We start from the raw sequence: 22,152 nt of genomic DNA, 5'->3' as shown, positions 1-22,152 counted from the left end.
GCTGTGGAGTGCTGAAGGGAAGGGAAGGGAAGGGAGGTCCATGCCAAGGCTGTGGTGAGGCGCGCACGGACTCGAACACTTCTCGGGAACAGCCGGGGAGATATTTTTGTGTGGCGGCATAAAGGCACCTGTGTGTTGAGTGCCAGAGGTGACTGACACGCTACTGTGGCACTGCTGGGGCGGCCGGACAGGGAGGAGAAGCACAGCAGAGTAACAAATCATGCGGGACGTGTCATCAGCAAGAGCCTTCGGGCGGCCCCAGGTGAGGAGGCCCTTCCCCGTGGTGCCTCAGGGGGTGCCCAAGGGAGTGCCACAGGGCCAGTGCACTTGTATTGGAGGCACTGTGTGATCTAGTGTTCTGCTATGGCGGCTGATAGTGCTCCTGATACGCAGGTGACTCGTCCCTATAGTGTGGATTTATTAATGAGGGTTGTTCGGCTGCCAAGGACCCACAGGGCAATTTTTCGGTATTATTCTAGTGTTTGCCCATACTCACCCCTCGCAACCTAAATTGGCTAGGGGGCATTTGAGAAGAGTACCCCGCGGCTCAATAATAATTTACCCGGGGATATTAAGAACAGTGGCACTGTGGCAGTCTGGCAATCTTCAAGAAAGCGCTGAAGACTCACTTATTCACTAAATCCTACGACTTCACGAATATGAGGATTGAGGACAACTTTAGGTGCTAATATTACTGTTATAATGTTAGCGGCCCTGTGGAGTGCTGATACGGCGGCGGACTGGGGCCTGAAATCTCATCAACAACAACGGTAAACATATACCAGCTTTAGCTACAGATGCGTGCTATCCGTATACTTGTAGTGGAATGACATGTCTATGGTTCTCATTCGGCTGACCAACTCTCGTAAATCACTGGTTTGATTTACCGAGCACACCACTTACTGCCAGCCATTGCTTGACCCGGCAGCTGCGGGCATCAAGTGTCATGCCCCGGGAGCTTATTTTTCTATTTTCCAACACGTCCTCTGCGTGTATCGAAACACATGAGAAATTAATCAAGATCTGGGTATTCACTGGCTGCTTGGGATTGAACCCACGACCAGCATGATGGGAGAGCCACTCCTTACCGAGTCGGCCAAAGAGGTACCTCACTGGCTAAGTGGGTTATGGGAGTCTCATTCATCAGGCATAGTCGCCGCACTACACGACTTCCCTCTATGTAGATTAATTTCTGTGTGTTGAGACCTTAGACAGTGACCATTTTTGGTGCACTATTTCACAATGTCCCCATAGAGACATACCTCCAACACTTCCCATTTTCTATTACCCTCGGAGAGCATGGGCCATCCTACCTGTTAAGGTGGAAATTCGGCCGCTTGGCACTGATATCGGTTTTTGGGTCCTCCTACCTTTATTTTCTCACCTAGGTGAATAATATTTTTACACAATGTGTATTAATATGCAGTGCTTCTATACCAGTAATATGGTAAAGAAAGCTGCCGTAGTTTTTGTGCAGTGCGTTATGTTTGGAATTGACGAAAGACATTCAAAATTACGTAATAACTTCAAAACTATGAATAGTATGGCAATTTCCTTTTGATCACAGATAATATACACAATAAAGTACCTATGCTACTATTTTCATACACCTAGCTGAAGTTACAACAAATTTATTACACCGCAAAATGTTACCTTTTTATTTCATCAAAAATTCGAGTTTTATAAATTTGTCATAAATTTATTTGAGGAAATTGATTCGTGATAATAGTACGTTTACTAAACACGAGGATGGTGATCATTTTGATACTTGACTTTCTAAAATTGGTCAATTACTGACAGAGTTATTAAACATTATGTGTGTGAACATCTTCAATACCCCATAACAATCACTCCAACATGCACCAAATCCAAATATTTACTTACATAACTCTTCGGCCATTCCTGGAAGGTTGGTAGTGGTTGTTTAGGTAGTTCAGGCCATGTTTACATCACGTTTATGTCACCTGTATAGCCCTTACGGAAGGTGAGTTCTCCCTTGCCTGGTAGACCTCTAAAGAAGCCAAGGCTCCTGGTCCCGTGTTATAATCATATTAGGTTATATAACATATTTTTGATATATCTAAAATGAAAATAGCATATTCACTGGGTCTCAGTGGAGCCCACCCCACCTCATTGTTGCCAGGACAGTTTGTTTAGAAATTACCAGGCTGGTAATCAGGGCCAGGTGTTGTCTTGCTTTTCTTCTTTGACTTCTTTACTGCTTTCCGTGGCGTATATGCTGTGAACCCTTTGACACCCTCCTGGGAGGGTGGCTGATGCGTATCGTCACATTTCCTCCACCTTTTCAATATATTCTGGCGGCCTGCTTCACTTTTTGACTTTCTTTTTGCACTCGTACGTGGCATTGTCACTTACTATAGTCGGTACGACAAAACAAACGCACAAAAGTCATCACCATGGAAGATAGAGAATGACGTGAAGAGAGTACGTACACCCACTCCCGTCTTATTTCACGCACTGAGCCCAAGGCCATGTGGCACGCCAACTGCTCACACTCCTCACCAGACAGACCCAAAGTATCGTACACCGCTATCAATCAGAAAAATTCTGAAAAAAGCAGAAAAAACGAAAGAAATACAAGGAAAACAAAGCTTAGTGGATAAGAGGGCGTGTCCGCAGCGAAGGCATTTAAATGTCCAGCCATTTAAATCCGCTTTACGCGGCGTTATGTGCCTGGCAACCAGTCACCCTGGTTGGGTGAAGAGTGACGACGCCATACACGAAGTTTGAAAATTTCGACAATTTTCACCCAAATTACCGAATTTCCCCCTTAACCCTTCGGGGAAACTCAACAGAACCGCAGGATAGGATGCCACCGCTATGCCATCACTGTCATGCCCCGGGAGCTTATTTTTTTATTTTCCAACACGTCCTCTGCGTGTATCGAAACACACAAGAAATTAATGAAGATCAGGGTATTCGCCGGCTGCCTGGGATTGAACCCACGACCAGCGTGACGGGAGAGCCACTCCTTACCGAGTTGGCCAAAGAGGTACCCCACTGGCTAAGTGGGTTATGGGAGCCTCGTTTATCAGGCATAGTCGCCGCACTACACATGTTTCTTAAAGGCCTCTCTAAGCAAGCAAAATGAGGAAAAAATCATCACACGCAAACCATTTTATAATATATATCAACGCATTTGTGATCAGTTTATGCATCATCTATTTTTTTGGGTTTATATCACGGTAAAAAATTTGGCCCGTCGCTGGTACACTGTGAAGCCACAAATTTGGCCCGTTGCTGGTACACTGTAAAGCCACAAATTTGGCCCGTCGCTGGTACACTGTAAAGCCACAAATTTGGCCCGTTGCTGGTACACTGTAAAGCCACAAATTTGGCCCGTTGCTGGTACACTGTAAAGCCACAAATTTGGCCCGTTGCTGGTACACTGTAAAGCCACAAATTTGGCCCGTCGCTGGTACACTGTGAAGCCACAAATTTGGCCCGTCGCTGCTACCGGGTTAATGAGGGTGACGGCATCCTTCCCAGAGGTGGCAGTACCCATTTGTTTGGCTGCCAACAACCTAGGGAAAGCTATAGAGGATAAGAGGGGGTAGCCACCCACCTCTTGTGCAAATAATACTTACAATACGGTAACTAAAACCTCAACAAATGTGAAGCAAATGAATTATCCTATGCACTCTGCATGCTAATTTTTTGGTGTATTAGAAGCAGTAGTTAGCTAGATTAACCGAGCTGACTATCATGTGTTTGAAGATACCCTAAACTATCTTATATCTAATAACCTAACAAAACCCCAAACAGTTACTATTGGTCTTGACTCAGAAAATTCATATAAGCTGTCTTACTAATGAGACTTTCTATACAACAAAGTGAATTCATTATTTGTTGATTTAAACCATAAGGTGCTGGTTACCATGTGTTTGAACTTTGAAGATACCTTAAACTTAACTTAGCAAAACCCCAAGGAATTACCATAGGTCATGACTCAGAAAAAAATCCTATATGCTTCCTTACTAATAAGACTTTCTGTACAACAAAATGAGGCCATTCTTTGTTGATTAATACCATATTATTATTTTTTTTTTTAGTGTATTACGTAAGGAAAATATGTAACAAAAGAGTGTACAGTCAATTGTTTTCAAAAGGTATAAAATATTAATCTGTATGCAAATATGTATTGCAATTAACAATATCAAGTATATTAAGCTATATTAGGTGTTATATCTAATTTATTTTCATCTCGGCTCAGGCTGCGGCTCCTAAACCAGTGAAGCGTGGAGACGTGCTGCTCACCTCAAAGCCGTTTGTTTACCTGGTCAGCGGCTCTCTCAAGTCCCTTTATTGTGACTACTGTTTGGCCAAGTATGTACTCAGAGTTTGCATAAATGTTTTTTCAGCTGGGTGGTTATTTATTCAGTTTATGTGGCTTTAAATGCATCACTACAGGAAAGCTGAAAACAGTAAAAGTTGTTATTTCACTTGAGGACACTTATACTAGTCAGGGAACCTATATCAGTGATCATATGAATGTCATGAATGTCAGATTAAGATTTTGTACGGTTTCAAATTAAGTAGCAATGCATCTATACCAATAACATTACATCCCACATGAAGGTATTGTGTTTAATCTAATAATTTTTTTTACACAAGAGGAGACAGTCATGAAAAAAAAGAACCCTGGAAAAAAAGCTTGTATAGCACTGCTCCAAGGGAAAAGTGGAAGAAAATTCAGAGATAATTACAAAGTGGTTTTTGTACTTTTTTTTTTTTCTTAAGGTGCTTTTTTACTGTAAGAAAATGAAATAATGCATAAAGGTCAAGTCATTCTCTTTCATGAACTCTTTTTCCTCTCCTCTCCAGAAAGGGAAGGAATGGTCTGCAGCGGTGCTCTGGGTGCCGACTGGAGCACTACTGTGGGAAGGAGTGCCAGGCAGCAGCATGGGGCCTCCACCGCCTGGAGTGTCACCGCCTCAAGAGAGTAGCACCCAGAGTGCCACCTGATGCAGCCCGTCTCATGGCCAAGGTCATCCTGAAGCTGCAGGTAGTACTGTTGCCGTCTTATTATAAGTTTACACCAACAGGACCTTTTTCTCCCCCCCCTTTCATTGGTATGTCTCCCAACGGCATTTCAGAGTTTTGTGGGCTGAGGGGTCACACCTGGTACAGCTGTTTAGTTGAATTATATTTTTATTCTGCACTGGGAGGAACAGGGGATCTTTTATCTTCATTCATGGAATAGAAGAACAAATAAATTATTTTACTGTTTCACACCACTACATAAATTATGGCATGTTCAACAGCTTGACCTTGACCTGACACTGTGGCTGGCGCCTGCCAGTGGTGACTTTGGAGGCAGACTGCACATGGAGCTGCAGAGGTTACCTCACGATAACATGACATAAGCACTGCATGTATTCATGCATGTGACTTGAAGGAAAAGGTGTATAAGGTGTATATTACAGAACCATTGAAAATTTATTTGAAAATCACTTTTCAGTTCAGCTTTTAGAGTTTACAGAGCTATTTCAGAGTTTTAACTAAGAGTGGAATGCATTATGGGCAGTGTTACCTGATTGCAGTAATAATAAGAGATGATTTATGATAAGAGCGAGTTCTGCTCCACTGGTGTTATGTAAGTATGAGATGTTAGTACAATAGGACATCAATTTAACGAGACAGGTATCCCCCCCAAAACAATGAATGGATTGAATGCTGCTCTGAAGTGTTATTTCAATGAAATTTGTTCTTTTGATACTGGAGAGGAAGCTTATGTTGGTATCCCGAATATACATTCAATGACATGAGAAGATTTGAGCAAGGACCATTTCTTGATGAAAATATGTGGGCATAATGAAAGGGATTTTCTAAGGATGAGATGCTGCTTCATACTGCTTGGTTGGCCTCACTAGCCCTGCACTCTGCTGAAGATTTTACAACCACCCATGGCTGTCATAACTGCTTCAGCCATGCAGATGCAGGCTCACCCCACCAAAATAAACAGGGCAATTTTTGTTTCTGTATTTTTTACACTAATGTCAGTGTTGATGAGATTTTGGAGCATCTTTTATGGAAGCTGAAAAACATGGAGGAGTGAGGGGAAACATCTTGAAGTAGATATAGGGACTCTTTGAGAGAGGCAGATAAAAAGGGTAATAAGGCATCAAATGTCAGGATGGGCTGGAGTAACAAGTGGAGTGTACCACAAGGGTCTGTGTCGGCCCCAGTAAGGTTTGTGAGTTACATAAATGACGTGGTGTTTCCTGTTGATGCAAAAGTAATGAGAAGAGTGGCAGAGGAAGAGAACTGTTTAAGGAGAGCGTCCCACACTATTACCTAAAAAAAAATTGGAAAAATTGAAAATTTTCACATCTTTGTACATGTTTCGGCTAGCTTGTGACAAAATATAATGAAGAAATAAGCAAAAATGACACTTATGTCACTATAAAACACTTGCCTGCGCCATGATGGGCTGGGGCCGACTACCATTCAGGCCCCTTCAGAAAGTCTACCGGCGCTGTAGGCTGGCAAGTAAAAAAAAAAAAAAAAAAAAAAAAAAAAAAAAACACTATACGTATTCCTACACAGGTGCATATATTGTCATGTTTAAGTGTAGAAAATAGCCTAAAAGAATATTCGTATGGCATCTTGAGGCAAACTAGCATCTGTGATGGCCTTGGAGGCAGCAGAGCTGACACATTCATCAGTCACCCCAGAGAAGCCCGAGAAAATTTTTGCATTTCGGCACGATTTCCAAGAAAAGGACACCATCAGACACACAAAGTCCTTCAAAACAAAGAAAAAACTGCAATTCAGTAAAGAATACCAACTGGGAAGGCATCTAGGTTTAAAGGTCAAACTCTAAATCCGTAGAGTTTAACTCTCCTTTTTAGAAAACGGGATTAGTTTCAGTTTTTCAAAAATTCCTTCGCCGCTATTTGACCAATTTTAATAAACAATGCATCACTGGAAAGAGGAGCAGAAGCGCAAGCTTTACATTGTGAGTTTTCTTTTCAGTTAAGGGACAATTATTGTCGGAAAAAAATTAACAATGTTAGATGCACCAACAAAATTGAAAAAAATTTCATCATTTAACAAAAGCAAAATTGAAAAATTTTCCACAATGCATCTTTTGGATTCTGCTTTAAGTTGCTTTGGTATTTTTTCAGCAGTGTAGTTCATTAGATGAGTGGAATTTTGAATTAAGTTTGTTAAAAAAGTACTTTTAATTTTTTCCTGCTATTATGTATCGACTTATAGATCAGAAAGTAAGTGTATATTACTTCCCCATAAACATGCATTTCACATGAATGTAATCAGGATCATACACTAATAATTTAACAGATGGTGGACGCTCCTCTTAAGGCTGCAAGAAGGCATTGATAAATTTTATAATTGGAACCAGAAGTGGGATATGAAATTTAATGTTGAGAAATGTAATGTTCTGAATTAGGCAAAGGAACCAGGAGACCCAGCGGGAATTATAAAATAGCAAATGAAAAAGCTCTAAACCAATATTTGTGTGACATTCCACTACATGGATAAGGGTATGATGAAGCTTTTTTTTATGTTCCTTCTATGGTGCCGGTAGGCTTTCTTGGTGGGACTTGGTGGTCAGCCCCGGCCTTTGATGGTGCAGGCTAGTTTTTATAGTGGCACCATCTTGTTTGGCTGATGCTGTCCCATGAAGTTCATCTTTGATCCTCTTTTAATCCAGAATCCAAGTTGATAGGTGGTCTTGAGGGCACCATGTGGGTAGTCTTTGGCTACTCGGCGATGACTTAACATTGTTAGCTAGTAGCGGCTGGCAGGACATGAACGTGGGTCCTCCAGGACGTTGTGCCTGCCCGCTGACCACTCAGCCACCTCCTCCTCCTGTACCTGTGTTGGGGATTCAATCAAGATTAGAATGTGCAGCAGTGGTGGGCCATGTCTCCATAGAGAAAGAAAAATATTTGGAAAATAGAATCTAGAGAGCAGAGAAAAATGGTGTCAACCTGGAGGGACAGGATGTATGAGGAGAGATTGGAAAGACTGGATTTGCCTACCTTGGAAGAGGGAAGAGAAAAAGGAGATCTGATTGTAACATGCAGGGCAATGAAGGAAATGGAAATGGTTGACAATGATGACCTGTTTGTTTGTGATACTAGAAATACAAGAGGTCATGGAAAGAAATTGTAGAACACAAGGTGCTAGAGAGATATCAAGTGACAGCTTTCCTTGTTGATGCATTGACACCTGGAATGACCTTGATAAGGAGATAATTCAAACCATTTAGTTTCTGTGCAGCTGTTCACTGCTTTTCTGTGGCCTATAGATTTTCTGGGGCTGAGTTGAGACGAAGTCTTTCAGAACGGCCATACTGAGGGTGGGTTTTGTTACAATTACTTTATTTTAATAATTACTTATCATGTATAGGGTTGTTATGAGTGTTTTGTGAGTTTAGGCAGATCGGAGAACACTTCTCCATTGAACCCATTATATACATAGGACTTGATTTACGATATTTTAGTTTACGATCAGGTCTTCAGGAACGTAACGCAATAGTAAATTGAGGGAGACCTGTATATTAGAACTAGGTAACACACACACACACACACACACACACACACACAGCACGAGCCAGTACGGCTCTTTTCCTGTATTTCACAACTATGTAAATACACACACACACTCACACACACGGCACGGTAGCTCAGGGGTAGAGCGTCTGGCTCACAACCAGAAGGACCGGGGTTCAATTCCCCGGCGGGGTAAAGATAAGTTTGGTTTATCTCCTGTTCATCTAGCAGTGAGTAGGTACGCGACATCAGGCAAGGAGTTGTGACCTCGTTGTCGTGGTGTGTTGTGTGTGAGTGGTCTCAGTCCTACCCAAAGATTGATACTACGAGCTCTGTGCCCTTCCGTAGGGGAATGGCTGGCTGTCTTGAGAGAGACCCGCAGCAGACCAAGAGGTGAATTACACTCACACACACACAAAGCAGGGATAACCTATTTATACGGGATACCATCATGTTTAGAGGGATTGTGGCCTCAGTGCCTATCTCCATCACTCAAACCCTTAACCTTGCAGTGGGTAAGAACCCATGCCTTTGGGATGCATGGAGTGTGAGATTTTGTCATCATAGTTAAACTTTCCCAGGTGTCCCCAGGCATCCTTTATCAAGCAGCCTGAATGGGAGGATAAACACCAGGATGGGCTGCATGCTGACTGCCCTCGGTAGGATGAAACCTGTCTCCTGGACTTGTACCTAGGTGTGCTAACCATTACATCATAGAGGTGCTATTGAAGGTCAAGTGCTAAGGTAATCTCACTTCGATACCTTAATCGATGTTCTACTGTACGGTACCATTAGTAGGAATTATAATCATCATTACCAATAATGCTCTTCCTTGCACTGAACAGGGGGATCCATACTTAAGAACAGACTGCATACAAATGCAGGTAGACCATCCACTGAGATGTTCATCCACACACTGAGCATTCAGGTTTACTGATTATTACCACAAGTGTGCGTCTGAAATTGGTAGGTTTTACGTAGGCATAGGATCACATTGCAAGACTATATAATGTTTTAGTTAAAAATTCTAGTGATATTTCCTGCCACTAACATCCTGTATTGCATTGAAACCATTGCACCCTACAAATGTTGAGGGAATTCTGATATCATAGAATAGTCATGTGGGTTCCTGTCATCTTATCTACACTACTGTATTTCTATAGAGCATGTAATGTGTTATCCTAATACCAGTTATTGACGGTGGGACGCCTGTCAGAAAAGAAGGCACTGCCGTTCTTTGAAAATAGATTGTTTGTAGCTGTGTTCTCTTCATGCCGATTGATCTTCCTTTGTGCACCTTATTATGTTATGTATATCAGAGGCATGTACTACAGTGGGCAGGACGCTATTCTACAGGTGACTTCAAGTTCTTGTTCTCATCCTGCCATTTTGTTGTTGTACCTAATAACTGTGCACCCTCCAACCTGTGCCGCTTTTGTTTAATCTCCTCCCCTCCGCCCCCTCGCTTCATGTAAACTACACACAGTAACCCACCTTCATATTCTTCCCATCATGTGACTCAAATTTATAGCTTTGATATAATTTATGAATTGTCACAATTTACTATTTTTGGATTTACTTTAATGACATTTGCTAAGTGATTGTCTGAAGGCTTTCATTAAGTGAGACAAATGGCTTTGCATACTTACTCTTAGCACATAATGAGTAAGGTCTTTATGTCTGAAATACTCAGGAAATGGCTGCTGTGTACCAGAGACTTTTGCCCCATGTCCCCCACTACTGGTTCCCTTATTGACAAGGATGCCCACTTCAGTGTTTTCTGATGTTCTATTTTTCTATTTTTGATTCAGTTCTAGAATTCTAGAAAAGAGTTCAAAGATTTGTATTATTGATGACTGGAAGTGTTTCTGCTTTTAAGTTATTAGTGATTTGGCATTTGATTTTGGCTGTCATTCGTTCATCTCCTTAGCAGCAGTCATGAGTGTTGGCAGCAGCAGCATCACTACATTACCTTTCCTTTTCCAGCATGGAGGAGACAAGTTGGCGGAGGAGATATCAACCAACTATTCCCGCAAATTTAAGGATTTAATGAACCGTGAGTGGTTTTGCATGACGTAATACAATAAAATCACTATAGATTTACATTCTTTGAATCAGAATTATGGATAAGTTAGCACCGCAAAAAATGTAATGAAAAATATTTAGAAGTTAGAGTAACTGATGGAAAATTCAGAAAATTTGCTCAAGTCAGCAATGTGCCATCTAGTGGAGATCCAGACTTTCAATATGGCAACATGTCAGTGTGGCACACAAGAGAGTCAGTCGGAAACAAATAATCCTTTGTTGGCAATGCGTAGTTTATTTGAGACTCTGAGGCCCTTTTCAGACTCATCAACTTTTCTTCATCCGCTGTTGATGGCATAACGTCCTGCATTCCAGGGAGAACGCCATAGTGAACATGGCTTTTGCCTTGAATGATGAAACATAACCTGGTCTAATAACTAAGTACAGTGAATCTTTGGTTTTCAAACTTAATTTTTTCCTAAATGTTTTTCTTAAACCAATTTGATCATAAACTGAAACTAATTTTCCCTTAAGGAACATTGTAAAATGGATGAATCCATTCCTGACTCCCAGTAAACATCAGTGAAGGAACAAAACACACCATGCAGAAATCAGGATTTTTTTTTTCTTTTCCACTTAAAACCAACACTGTTCACTGTTGCAGATTTTTACCTCACTTTGCATGGCACATTTAAGCAGCACATTGAAGATTTTAAAACAACAGAAAGTTATTGGAAGACTTGTGTTGCATGTTAGCAAAGGAGGCACTGTTGGTGTCTGCCATTTTAAAACTTTTGATCTTTGCCAGACTACTCCGACATCAAGAAGGACAGCAAGAGACACGAGCACTTTGTCTCTCTGGTGGCAGTGCTGGAATCCTTCCTGGTAGGGATGGAGTTACCTAATGAAGCAGAACTACAGGGAATATTTGGGCGGGTGAGTCAGGATGTGACTATGTTAAAGGGATTGTGGGAGATTTAGACAGGAAAGGTAAAGCTTGGCAATTATTTGGTGACCCTTGAGAGATGGGAACTAGGTGGGAAGGTTAGAAGCTAAGGGAAGGGGTTGGGTTAGAATAGAAAAAGCTCAAGAGTTGAAGCTATGAAAGTTAATAATAGAGAAGGGAACTGTTGGTTGTGATAATTTAAACAGTAATGATACCTGACACAGTACTGTATACCATACCAGCAAGACATTATGAAATATTCTTTTGAATAGGAGGCATGAAGTGTTTAGTGCACCATCATCAATTTTGAAGTTATTACTTGTTGACATGCTGTGTTCAACAACTTTTCACTGTCTTCTCAGATTTGTGTGAATAGCTTCAGCATCACAGATCCAGACCAGAACACTGTGGGCACAGGGGTCTATCTGGCAGCATCCATATTTGACCACTCCTGTGAGCCCAATGCATATGTGGCATTTGATGGATTTGAGTTGACCTGCCGTTCCCTGGTGGACCTCCCTGTCCTTGATTGGAGCAAGGTGTGCACATATACCTATTTGAATGTTGGATAAGAGAAAATGACCATTTGTACATATGAAATTTTATTTGGTAAGGTTCCAGTCTATTTGTATCTATCTCTATTTACAAGCGTTCAATGCGTTAAGGACCTGGGGGTCAAAATCGCGTCAAACCTCAAATTCTCACATCAATGCATCGATGCAGCAAATAAAGCGAACAGAATGCTGGGCTTCATTAAAAGAAACTTTTTATTCAAGAATAAAGATGTAATAAATCCACTCTACAATAGTTTAGTCAGATCCCACTTGGAATATGTGGTACAGTTTTGGTCTCCTCACCATGCAAAGGACATTGCTAAATTAGAAGGTGTTCAGCGTCGGGCAACAAAAATGATCCCTTCCTTGCGCAACAAATCCTACGAAGAAAGGCTTTTCACCCTTAACATGTTCTCTCTTGAGAAATGTCGCCTCCGAGGAAAACTGATCGAATGTTTTAAAATACTTAATGGTTTTACGAATGTAAACAGAACAAAATTGTTTATGATCGATGACACTTTGTGAACGAGGAACAATGGCATAAAACTCAAATGTAGACAAGTAAATTCAGACTGCACCAAATTTTTCTTCACCAACGTTGTAGTGTGAGAATGGAATAAACTCCCACCATCAGTGGTCCAGTGTAACACGATTGACTCCTTTAAAAACAAGCTCGACCGTCACTTCCTTGAACTTAATATTAACGAGTAGAAAAGCAACGTTTTGGAGCCATCTGATTAGTGTAGATTCACTTAGGTTTAAGGACAGACCACCTAGTCTGGACCATGGGGTCTGATTTTCTATGAAAATCAATGTAAATCTGACACCAAAAGTCCTCTTCTGTTTTGGCAGCTTCGTATCAGCTACATTGACGTTCTGAATCCAAGGGAAGAGCGCCAGGCTGACCTCCAACGTCGCTATTACTTCTTGTGTGACTGTGTGCGGTGCAGTAGCCCAGAGTGGGAGGAGGAGCAGGTGGGACCTCTGTGTTGTGGTAAGTTTCTGCAAAAGTTTGATCAACCAAATGTCCCATCTTAAGTCATTGTCCCTAAACCCATACACATGATGATGATATTAGAACTTTGAAAATTATATCTGAGAAAAAGATTGTGTGACATTTCTTTCATTCTTTTAAATATTTGTTTGATCAGGCAACACAAACTGTTCCGGAATGGTTTTCATCCCTGAGGGTTTAAGAAGACACCAAGTGTCGAAAAAAGTGCCCGACTGTCGGGAAAATAGTGCCGAGGTCATCAATGAAGAGATAAACATTTCCTCACAAAGTAGTGGGACAGAAAAAATCTATGACCCTGAAAGCCAAGGAAAGAGAGAAATACTCACTGCTTCATGTTCTCATTGTGGAACATCAAAGCCAATGACTCCTGACCAGGTGGAAATGTACTACAGCGTTGCCAGTTTTTGTAAGGAGCAGTTGGACCTCTGCAAAGACCACTACTGTATCCTTTTCTTATATGCATGCAGCCAAACGTTTCATTCAATTTATCCTTGCATTACATTTTTTTTATTTGTTTCATGTTTGGCCTATAGTGCTGAGCTACTTGTGCAAAGGTAAAGCATTAGACTTTTGGGAAATGACCTGCATCTTGTGTATTTATGTTGGGTATATGATCACAAAAGTTGGCAGCGTGGGAATGGGAGGTGTGGTTAAGTAGAATCTCAATTATGTTCTCATCTCATTTGAGTGTTATCCTTGACAAAGTCCCTCAGACCTGGACCTGTGTGAGAAAGGGCTGGAAAGGGCAACTGGAGTGCTACACGACTTAAATATTTTCCTAGTGAGGCTTCGAGATGCTGCATTTGAAGCTTCCATCTCTCTAAGTCACTGGGAAAAGGCTTCAACCTATGGCTCCCTGAATATTGAAGGCTTGAGGTAAGATTATTAACACTGTAATGAACAGGCTTCCTTTAGGCAGGCACTGGAGGAAATGTTTTCTTCACACTCGCTGAGCCAAAGTGCTTTATTTCACTTTGTCAAGCTAATACATAGTCAACTCTTGATAATTCTTGTTGTCCTTTTACAATACTAATTGGCACTCCCTTCTGTCCTTTTTCAACACTAATTAATAATCCCTTTTGCTTACAGCCACTACTATGGGAAGAAACACCCCAGTCTAGGGATGGTGCTCCTGAAGCTGGGAAAAATTCTTGTGTACGTTGGCTCCTTCTCTAAGGCAGTGGGTTACCTTGCTCGAGCAGAGCATCCTGAAGGCCAGCCATGGGACAACACACCCCTCTACACAGAGCAGGCAGCACCACTCTATATGCAGGCCAGAGAGGAGATGAGGGAGGCAGAGAAAATGGCAGGATGGAAGGGAAAGAAGGGCCTTTCAGGCACCTCTGGTGGTGGGCCGGTAAGGTGAAAGTTACCATTTCTTTTGCCTTGTTACCCACTTACTTTTTAGTCTTGTTTCTAATCTTTATTTATGATTTTCTAATAAATCATAACATTGACCAAAGAACTTAATGTAACAAGTTCATTACAACTTATAATACTGTAGAAATCTGTGTGGACTTATGTGGAGGAATGTGCACAAGACCCTCAAGCACTATGGTGTATTTTTTATCATGGTGAAAATGCATTTGCATGTAGAGTAAGGTGAGGTAAAGTTAGGTGCATACACCATAGCTGCAGTGCTCATCTCCATTGCATTGGCTCTTTAAGCCTGTGGTGAGAAGAACCCATTACTCTGGGACATAGGCCAGTGCAAAGTCCAGGGTTACCACAGTTTACCTTCTCCAGGTTTCCCCAGGTATCATTTTATCAACCATATTAAAAGGGAGGATGAACAGCTGGGTGAGCTGTGCATTGACTGCCTGGGCTGAGATTTAAACCTGGCCCTGTGAATTTGTGGCTAGGGAACCTGGCCCTACGAATTTGTGGCTAGGCACACTAACCATTGCTCCATGGAGGCTCATTTGCTCATAGAGGTGCCCTTTTTCCACAGAATACATGCCAAACCAAATCAGAAAGTCTTCGTATACCCAATTATTTTTGTTTTATGCATGTACGACATGGGTTCCACAGCAAACATTCAGTCATGTTGTACCCAAGCACATTTCAGAAATCCATAAACGAAGGGGTCAAGGCCATCAGCATAACTAACTGGATCATAATGATGAGCTTGATGTTCCACTTGTAGTACTTGTAACTTTTTGCTGCAGGAGCTAGACAATGAAGTTTTTAAAAGTGTGATTGGGTGGGCGGAAGGAGTTGGGGATCAACAAAGGCAAAAAATTAGTACAAGGAAAGAGAATTGAACCACATGTGCTTCCACATGGTGCTCTGCACAAATGTATGCTGGACACCTGGCCCAGTGTAAACACAACTCTGCCTATTATTTTTATTTGTGTTCCCCAATGCATTATGCTTGCCATGAACTGTTACTTTTGTGTGATATGATATCCTCCAGCTCATAGTGAACACACCCTAAGCACTCTTGTTGATTGAGTGGTGAGCAGATATATCTTGTTGGTCAGCACCCCCTCCTCCCCTCAGTCCCAAGTTGCTCTGGCTTTGGGGTCTGTAGCACATTTATTATGGGAGTTATTATTAGCATTTCTGTTCTCTATATAAGTTAAAAAAGCACTAAGGGTGTGTTGTCAGAGCTGGAAAATGTCACATCAATCTGATGACTGAGGACTGGCATAAAGCAATGGTGTAAACAAACATAAAGAATGGATTTGGTTCCTTGTTTTCCATCCTTAATGCATGCTATGTCAAGTGCTTGGCATACATTTATGATGAGCACTGTGAGTTCACACATATTTCAATACCCATGATTAACTTGCCTTGTGCAGCAGCACCCACTGTCCACTCCTCTGCATGTTGCTTGGGGTCAGTTTCTGAGTGTCACTATAAATTTAATTGGGACTGGGGTCTTGCCTTGATACAGATCTGCCAGGGCTGGGGCTAGCTGGATATTTTGCTGCTTGTTGTGTCATAGCAGCACAGGGATCCCAATTGGTGCCAGTGAAACCCTTCAAGATTCCTTCTTAATTAAGGAAGGAAGGGCCTGCTGGAGGTGGCATTGACACAGAACCTGCTTGGGGTGAAACTCATTTAGTCTGTGCATGAGGACATCTAAGACAAAGACTTAATCATGTGAACTGAAATGTGATGATTTCTGTGATAATGTTGTTTGCTCTCCAAACTAAATATTTTTAATTTAAAGTGCTAAAAATAATTAACATGCATACTTACAGTGTGAAAGAGCTTCATAGGTTAGCTAGCTCATTAAGAAAAACTATCACCACATTCCACGTTGTTAAATGTATACAGTTGGACTTGCCATTCACAAGAGTTACGTCTCAGAACGGTCACAAATTGCAAGTTTATTGATCATTTCTTAGGATTCTAATAGTGTCACAGCTCTGAAAATGAGATCAGATATGCAGATAATAACTTACATAAAATTAAATTATGTATTTATAATAAATTAATTAGCATTAGTATGATGGGTTTAGATGGTTGGAAAATTGAAAATGAAAATGGTGAAAACAGCAGCACCCCTGCCTCTCCTTTGTTTATATGCACTAGCTGACCAACTGCTTGTAGGTAAGTTGCTGGATCTAAACTAGGTTGTTTGTCATGCTCATGAAGATGTGGTAGTGTCACAGCAGGCAGGGTCACATGCTTGGCATTAAGTGTTAGCATATCCATTTAATTTCAAAGTTACCTAATATCTGGTAACAATCAAGTTCAAAAGAACTTTCTCTAACATGTGACATCATTATTTATTTTTACAGTAACTTGATCCTCATGGAATATAAAGTGATATAAACAAATAATTGTGTTACCAGGGAAGAACTGTGCACTCGTTTGCCTTCATGTTTTGTCATACACATGTATGAGACTCATGTTCATGAATGGCAAGGTCTGACTGTATTTATATTACTGAAGTTTTGGTAAGAAATAAATATTACTTTACCTCTCAAGATACTTTGTTCAATAGTTTGTTGCATACTGCAATATTCAGTTACATTGACACATCTATGTTCCTTGTGTTTGTACATTAGCTTTAACAAATAAATTGCTTATCATTGTTAACATTTTTAATGCCTCAACATGACAAGTTGTGACCCATAACTCATTAATTTCCATATTTACTCATTTGATATCCTCCTTAAAGCAAAATATCATTCATCACTTAAAAAAAGGCAAAAAATCTATTGTCACTGTAATCACTGTAAATATTATACAAAAATATCTATATTATTTTGTAATAACCATAATCTTATTTCCTTCCTGTTGATATAATGAAATCCATTGCTCATACACCTTTAGTAACCATCTGTAATAGTTGTGCAGGACTACGTGTGGGTGACTGCTACAACAACCACTCTTGCAATCATTGAATCATCTGACTGTACAGCTGTAGGACGTACTGAGCTGCAATACACACACTAGTTGAAGCATTGTTTTATTACTCCCAAATGAAGCATTTTCCTTAAGAAAAGCAAATTCCGTGACTTGATTTCAGCCCAAATCTGTGGGTGTAACAATTTCAGCAGAGTAAGAACATGGTGCAAGAGGGAGGTGCAGAAATTTCTGTGTATTGTAAAAGCAACAACAGTATAACATGGAATAGCTAGGAGGAGGCTCAGAGGGGATGAACTTGGTCCCAGGGTGAAAAGGTAAGGTGTGTTGGGATCCTTGGGTGAAAAGGTAAGGCGTGTTGGGATCCTTGGGTGAAAAGGTAAGGTGTGTTGGGATCCTAGGGTGAAAAGGTAAGGCGTGTTGGGATCCTTGGGTGAAAAGGTAAGGCGTGTTGGGATCCTAGGGTGAAAAGGTAAGGCGTGTTGGGATCCTTGGGTGAAAAGGTAAGGTGTGTTGGGATCCTTGGGTGAAAAGGTAAGGTGTGTTGGGATCCTGGGGTGAAAAGGTAAGGCGTGTTGGGATCCTGGGGTGAAAAGGTAAGGCGTGTTGGGATCCTGGGGTGAAAAAAGGTATGTTGGGATCCTGGGGTGAAAGGTGAGGCGTGTTGGGATCCTGGGGTGAAAAAGGTCAGGCGTGTTGGGATCCTGGGGTGAAAAGGTAAGGCGTGTTGGGATCCTGGGGTGAAAAGGTAAGGCGTGTTGGGATCCTGGGGTGAAAAGGTAAGGTGTGTTGGGATCCTGGGGTGAAAAGGTAAGGTGTGTTGGGATCCTAGGGTGAAAAGGTAAGGTGTGTTGGGATCCAAGGGTGAAAAGGTAAGGTGTGTTGGGATCCTAGGGTGAAAAGGTAAGGTGTGTTGGGATCCTAGGGTGAAAAGGTAAGGTGTGTTGGGATCCAAGGGTGAAAAGGTAAGGCGTGTTGGGATCCAAGGTGAAAAGGTAAGGTGTGTTGGGATCCTGGGGTGAAAAGGTAAGGTGTGTTGGGATCCTAGGGTGAAAAGGTAAGGTGTGTTGGGATCCAAGGGTGAAAAGGTAAGGCGTGTTGGGATCCTAGGGTGAAAAGGTAAGGCGTGTTGGGATCCTAGGGTGAAAAGGTAAGGTGTGTTGGGATCCTAGGGTGAAAAGGTAAGGCGTGTTGGGATCCAAGGGTGAAAAGGTAAGGCGTGTTGGGATCCTAGGGTGAAAAGGTAAGGCGTGTTGGGATCCTAGGGTGAAAAGGTAAGGTGTGTTGGGATCCAAGGGTGAAAAGGTAAGGTGTGTTGGGATCCTAGGGTGAAAAGGTAAGGCGTGTTGGGATCCTAGGGTGAAAAGGTAAGGTGTGTTGGGATCCTTGGGTGAAAAGGTAAGGCGTGTTGGGATCCAAGGGTGAAAAGGTAAGGCGTGTTGGGATCCTAGGGTGAAAAGGTAAGGCGTGTTGGGATCCTAGGGTGAAAAGGTAAGGTGTGTTGGGATCCTTGGGTGAAAAGGTAAGGCGTGTTGGGATCCAAGGGTGAAAAGGTAAGGCGTGTTGGGATCCAAGGGTGAAAAGGTAAGGTGTGTTGGGATCCAAGGGTGAAAAGGTAAGGCGTGTTGGGATCCTGGGGTGAAAAGGTAAGGCGTGTTGGGATCCTAGGGTGAAAAGGTAAGGTGTGTTGGGATCCAAGGGTGAAAAGGTAAGGTGTGTTGGGATCCAAGGGTGAAAAGGTAAGGTGTGTTGGGATCCTTGGGTGAAAAGGTAAGGTGTGTTGGGATCCTTGGGTGAAAAGGTAAGGTGTGTTGGGATCCTGGGGTGAAAAGGTAAGGTGTGTTGGGATCCTGGGGTGAAAAGGTAAGGTGTGTTGGGATCCTGGGGTGAAAAGGTAAGGTGTGTTGGGATCCTGGGGTGAAAAGGTAAGGCGTGTAGGGATCCAAGGGTGAAAAGGTAAGGTGTGTTGGGATCCTGGGGTGAAAAGGAAAGGTGTGTTGGGATCCTGGGGTGAAAAGGTAAGGTGTGTTGGGATCCTAGGGTGAAAAGGTAAGGTGTGTTGGGATCCTGGGGTGAAAAGGTAAGGCGTGTTGGGATCCTAGGGTGAAAAGGTAAGGCGTGTTGGGATCCTAGGGTGAAAAGGTAAGGTGTGTTGGGATCCTAGGGTGAAAAGGTAAGGCGTGTTGGGATCCTAGGGTGAAAAGGTAAGGTGTGTTGGGATCCTAGGGTGAAAAGGTAAGGCGTGTTGGGATCCAAGGTGAAAAGGTAGGTGTGTTGGGATCCTGGGGTGAAAAGGTAAGGTGTGTTGGGATCCTAGGGTGAAAAGGTAAGGCGTGTTGGGATCCTAGGGTGAAAAGGTAAGGCGTGTTGGGATCCAAGGGTGAAAAGGTAAGGTGTGTTGGGATCCTGGGGTGAAAAGGTAAAGCGTGTTGGGATCCAAGGGTGAAAAGGTAAAGCATGTTGGGATCCAAGGGTGAAAAGGTAAAGCATGTTGGGATCCTGGGGTGAAAAGGTAAAGCGTGTTGGGATCCAAGGGTGAAAAGGTAAAGCGTGTTGGGATCCTAGGGTGAAAAGGTAAAGCATGTTGGGATCCTGGGGTGAAAAGGTAAAGCGTGTTGGGATCCAAGGGTGAAAAGGTAAGGTGTGTTGGGATCCTAGGGTGAAAAGGTAAGGCGTGTTGGGATCCTAGGGTGAAAAGGTAAGGTGTGTTGGGATCCTTGGGTGAAAAGGTAAGGTGTGTTGGGATCCTAGGGTGAAAAGGTAAGGCGTGTTGGGATCCTAGGGTGAAAAGGTAAAGCGTGTTGGGATCCTTGGGTGAAAAGGTAAAGCGTGTTGGGATCCTTGGGTGAAAAGGTAAGGCGTGTTGGGATCCTAGGGTGAAAAGGTAAAGCGTGTTGGGATCCTTGGGTGAAAAGGTAAGGCGTGTTGGGATCCTTGGGTGAAAGGGTAAGGTGTGTTGGGATTAACTAATTTTACTTTCTGATCAAATGAAATCACAGTTGACATTTATTTACTTAGTCTTGCTGACTTGGTTATTGGATCATTCATTTATGTGCTTGTGTGTTCTGTATGAGTGTTCCTTCATAATGGTGTTTACCTAGTTGTGTAGCATATTTACATGAATGAAAAGCTCGTTTTGAGTGTGTGTGTGTGTGTGTGTGTGCACCTGTGTGTGTGTGTGTGTGTGCAGAAATTGCTTGGTGATTAAGCATCATGTCTCTACTGTGTGAAATGAGTGGATGGAGGCGAGATGAAGGACGCTTGTGTATGACATTGTGTCTGTGTGTGTGTGTGTGTGTGCACCTGTGTGTGTGTGTGTGTGTGTGTGTGTGCGCGCAGAAATTGCTTAGTGATTATGCATCATGTCTCTGTACCGTGTGAAATGAGTGGATGGAGGCGAAATGAAGGACGGTGTGTGTGTGTGTGTGTGTACGATACGTTTTTTTTCTAGAAAACTGGTGTAGGCGATCCATTTTGATTATCTACATAAGTCTCTCTCTCTCTCTCTCTCTCTCTCTCTCTCTCTCTCTCTCTCTCTCTCAGCTAGGCGCCTTCCTCATCAAAACTTTCGTTCCTCGCACACACTTGGCTGTCATCTCTCAGACTTTAAGTATTAATTTAGCCATTCACTCCTTGGTCATTTCCTTCTTCTATGTCTACATCCTCTGAGTCTCTCCTAAACGCTTTAACAGACTTCACCCATTCTCTGCTTCTTCTCTATTTAATTCCTTCAGACCCTCTTAGAATTCAGAGCAACTTTCCAACTCTCCCATCATACCCTTCAAACGCTTCCCTACCGCCTTTCCATCCCTTATTACGTCTTTCATCCTCCTCACCTAACACCCTCCTGCTTACAGACCCAACCAGCACTCCTCCTCCCTCCTCGGCTTCTTCTAGCTCATCCAGTAACTCCCTGAATTTCAAATACTGCCAATCGTCCCTCAGAAACTTCTCCTTTACTTTACTAACGTCTCTCACTTCCTTCAGTAGCTACGAGAACTGGAGCTCTACAGATCCTTCCATCATTCTCATCGTCCATACTACCGTTTTTTTTTCTTTTTTTTCTCGCCTTTCTCCACCAATTCATCCTGCATGGCCACACTCGTGCTCGAGGCGTCTGAACCTTTTCTTGGGGTTCGTGCCATTAATTTCGGCACTAGGCAAGATTGTGTTGAGAAATGCCGGAAATAACGGGAAAGTGACGTGAAAGGTGCAGCGTGAATCCGAGTGGCATACGGGTAGCTGATCACCTTGCCCTGTAATCTCCCATACCATAATAGCGAGAATTTATTATGATTTTCTTGCTGTTCGATCACTTGGATATATCATTTGTCATTTGTTTACTCGAGGGAAATTTTGAGCCGAGAGCGGATAAGAAGGAAATATGAAGGAAGAACGGAGTGAAGATGCAAGACAGACGAGACGGGCGGAACACTGAAAACGCAGCAAGCATCATACTTGAGCTGACAGACTCGGCCCTCCCCCTCCCCTCCCCACACCTCCCCAGACACGCACACATTTATCACTCCCTTGGTCATCGACTGAAGCTCCGTGTCTGCTAATGCCGCTCCGGGAACATGTATCACTCCTGAACTAAATGAAAACCAAACACACATACTGAAGTGACTTTCTTGATTAACAAACTAGTGAAGCAAAACACGAATACAGAAACAACTGAATTTTTGGTGTGCGGAGAGAGTCACGGTGAGGCAGCACATTGTCACCTTATTCTGTCAGCGGGCCGCC

At 42.5% G+C, this 22,152-nt stretch overlaps 1 pseudogene; it reads left to right on the top strand.

Annotated features, from left to right (window-relative positions):
• Window positions 1-39: 39 nt before the first annotated feature.
• Window positions 40-17,501, top strand: LOC126984279 (histone-lysine N-methyltransferase SMYD3-like; annotated as a pseudogene).
• The last annotated feature ends 4,651 nt before the right edge of the window (window positions 17,502-22,152 follow it).

The sequence above is a fragment of the Eriocheir sinensis genome, chromosome 56, assembly GCF_024679095.1.
Source record: "Eriocheir sinensis breed Jianghai 21 chromosome 56, ASM2467909v1, whole genome shotgun sequence".
Taxonomy (NCBI): domain Eukaryota; kingdom Metazoa; phylum Arthropoda; class Malacostraca; order Decapoda; family Varunidae; genus Eriocheir; species Eriocheir sinensis.
This window is presented reverse-complemented; position numbering and strand designations above follow the sequence as displayed.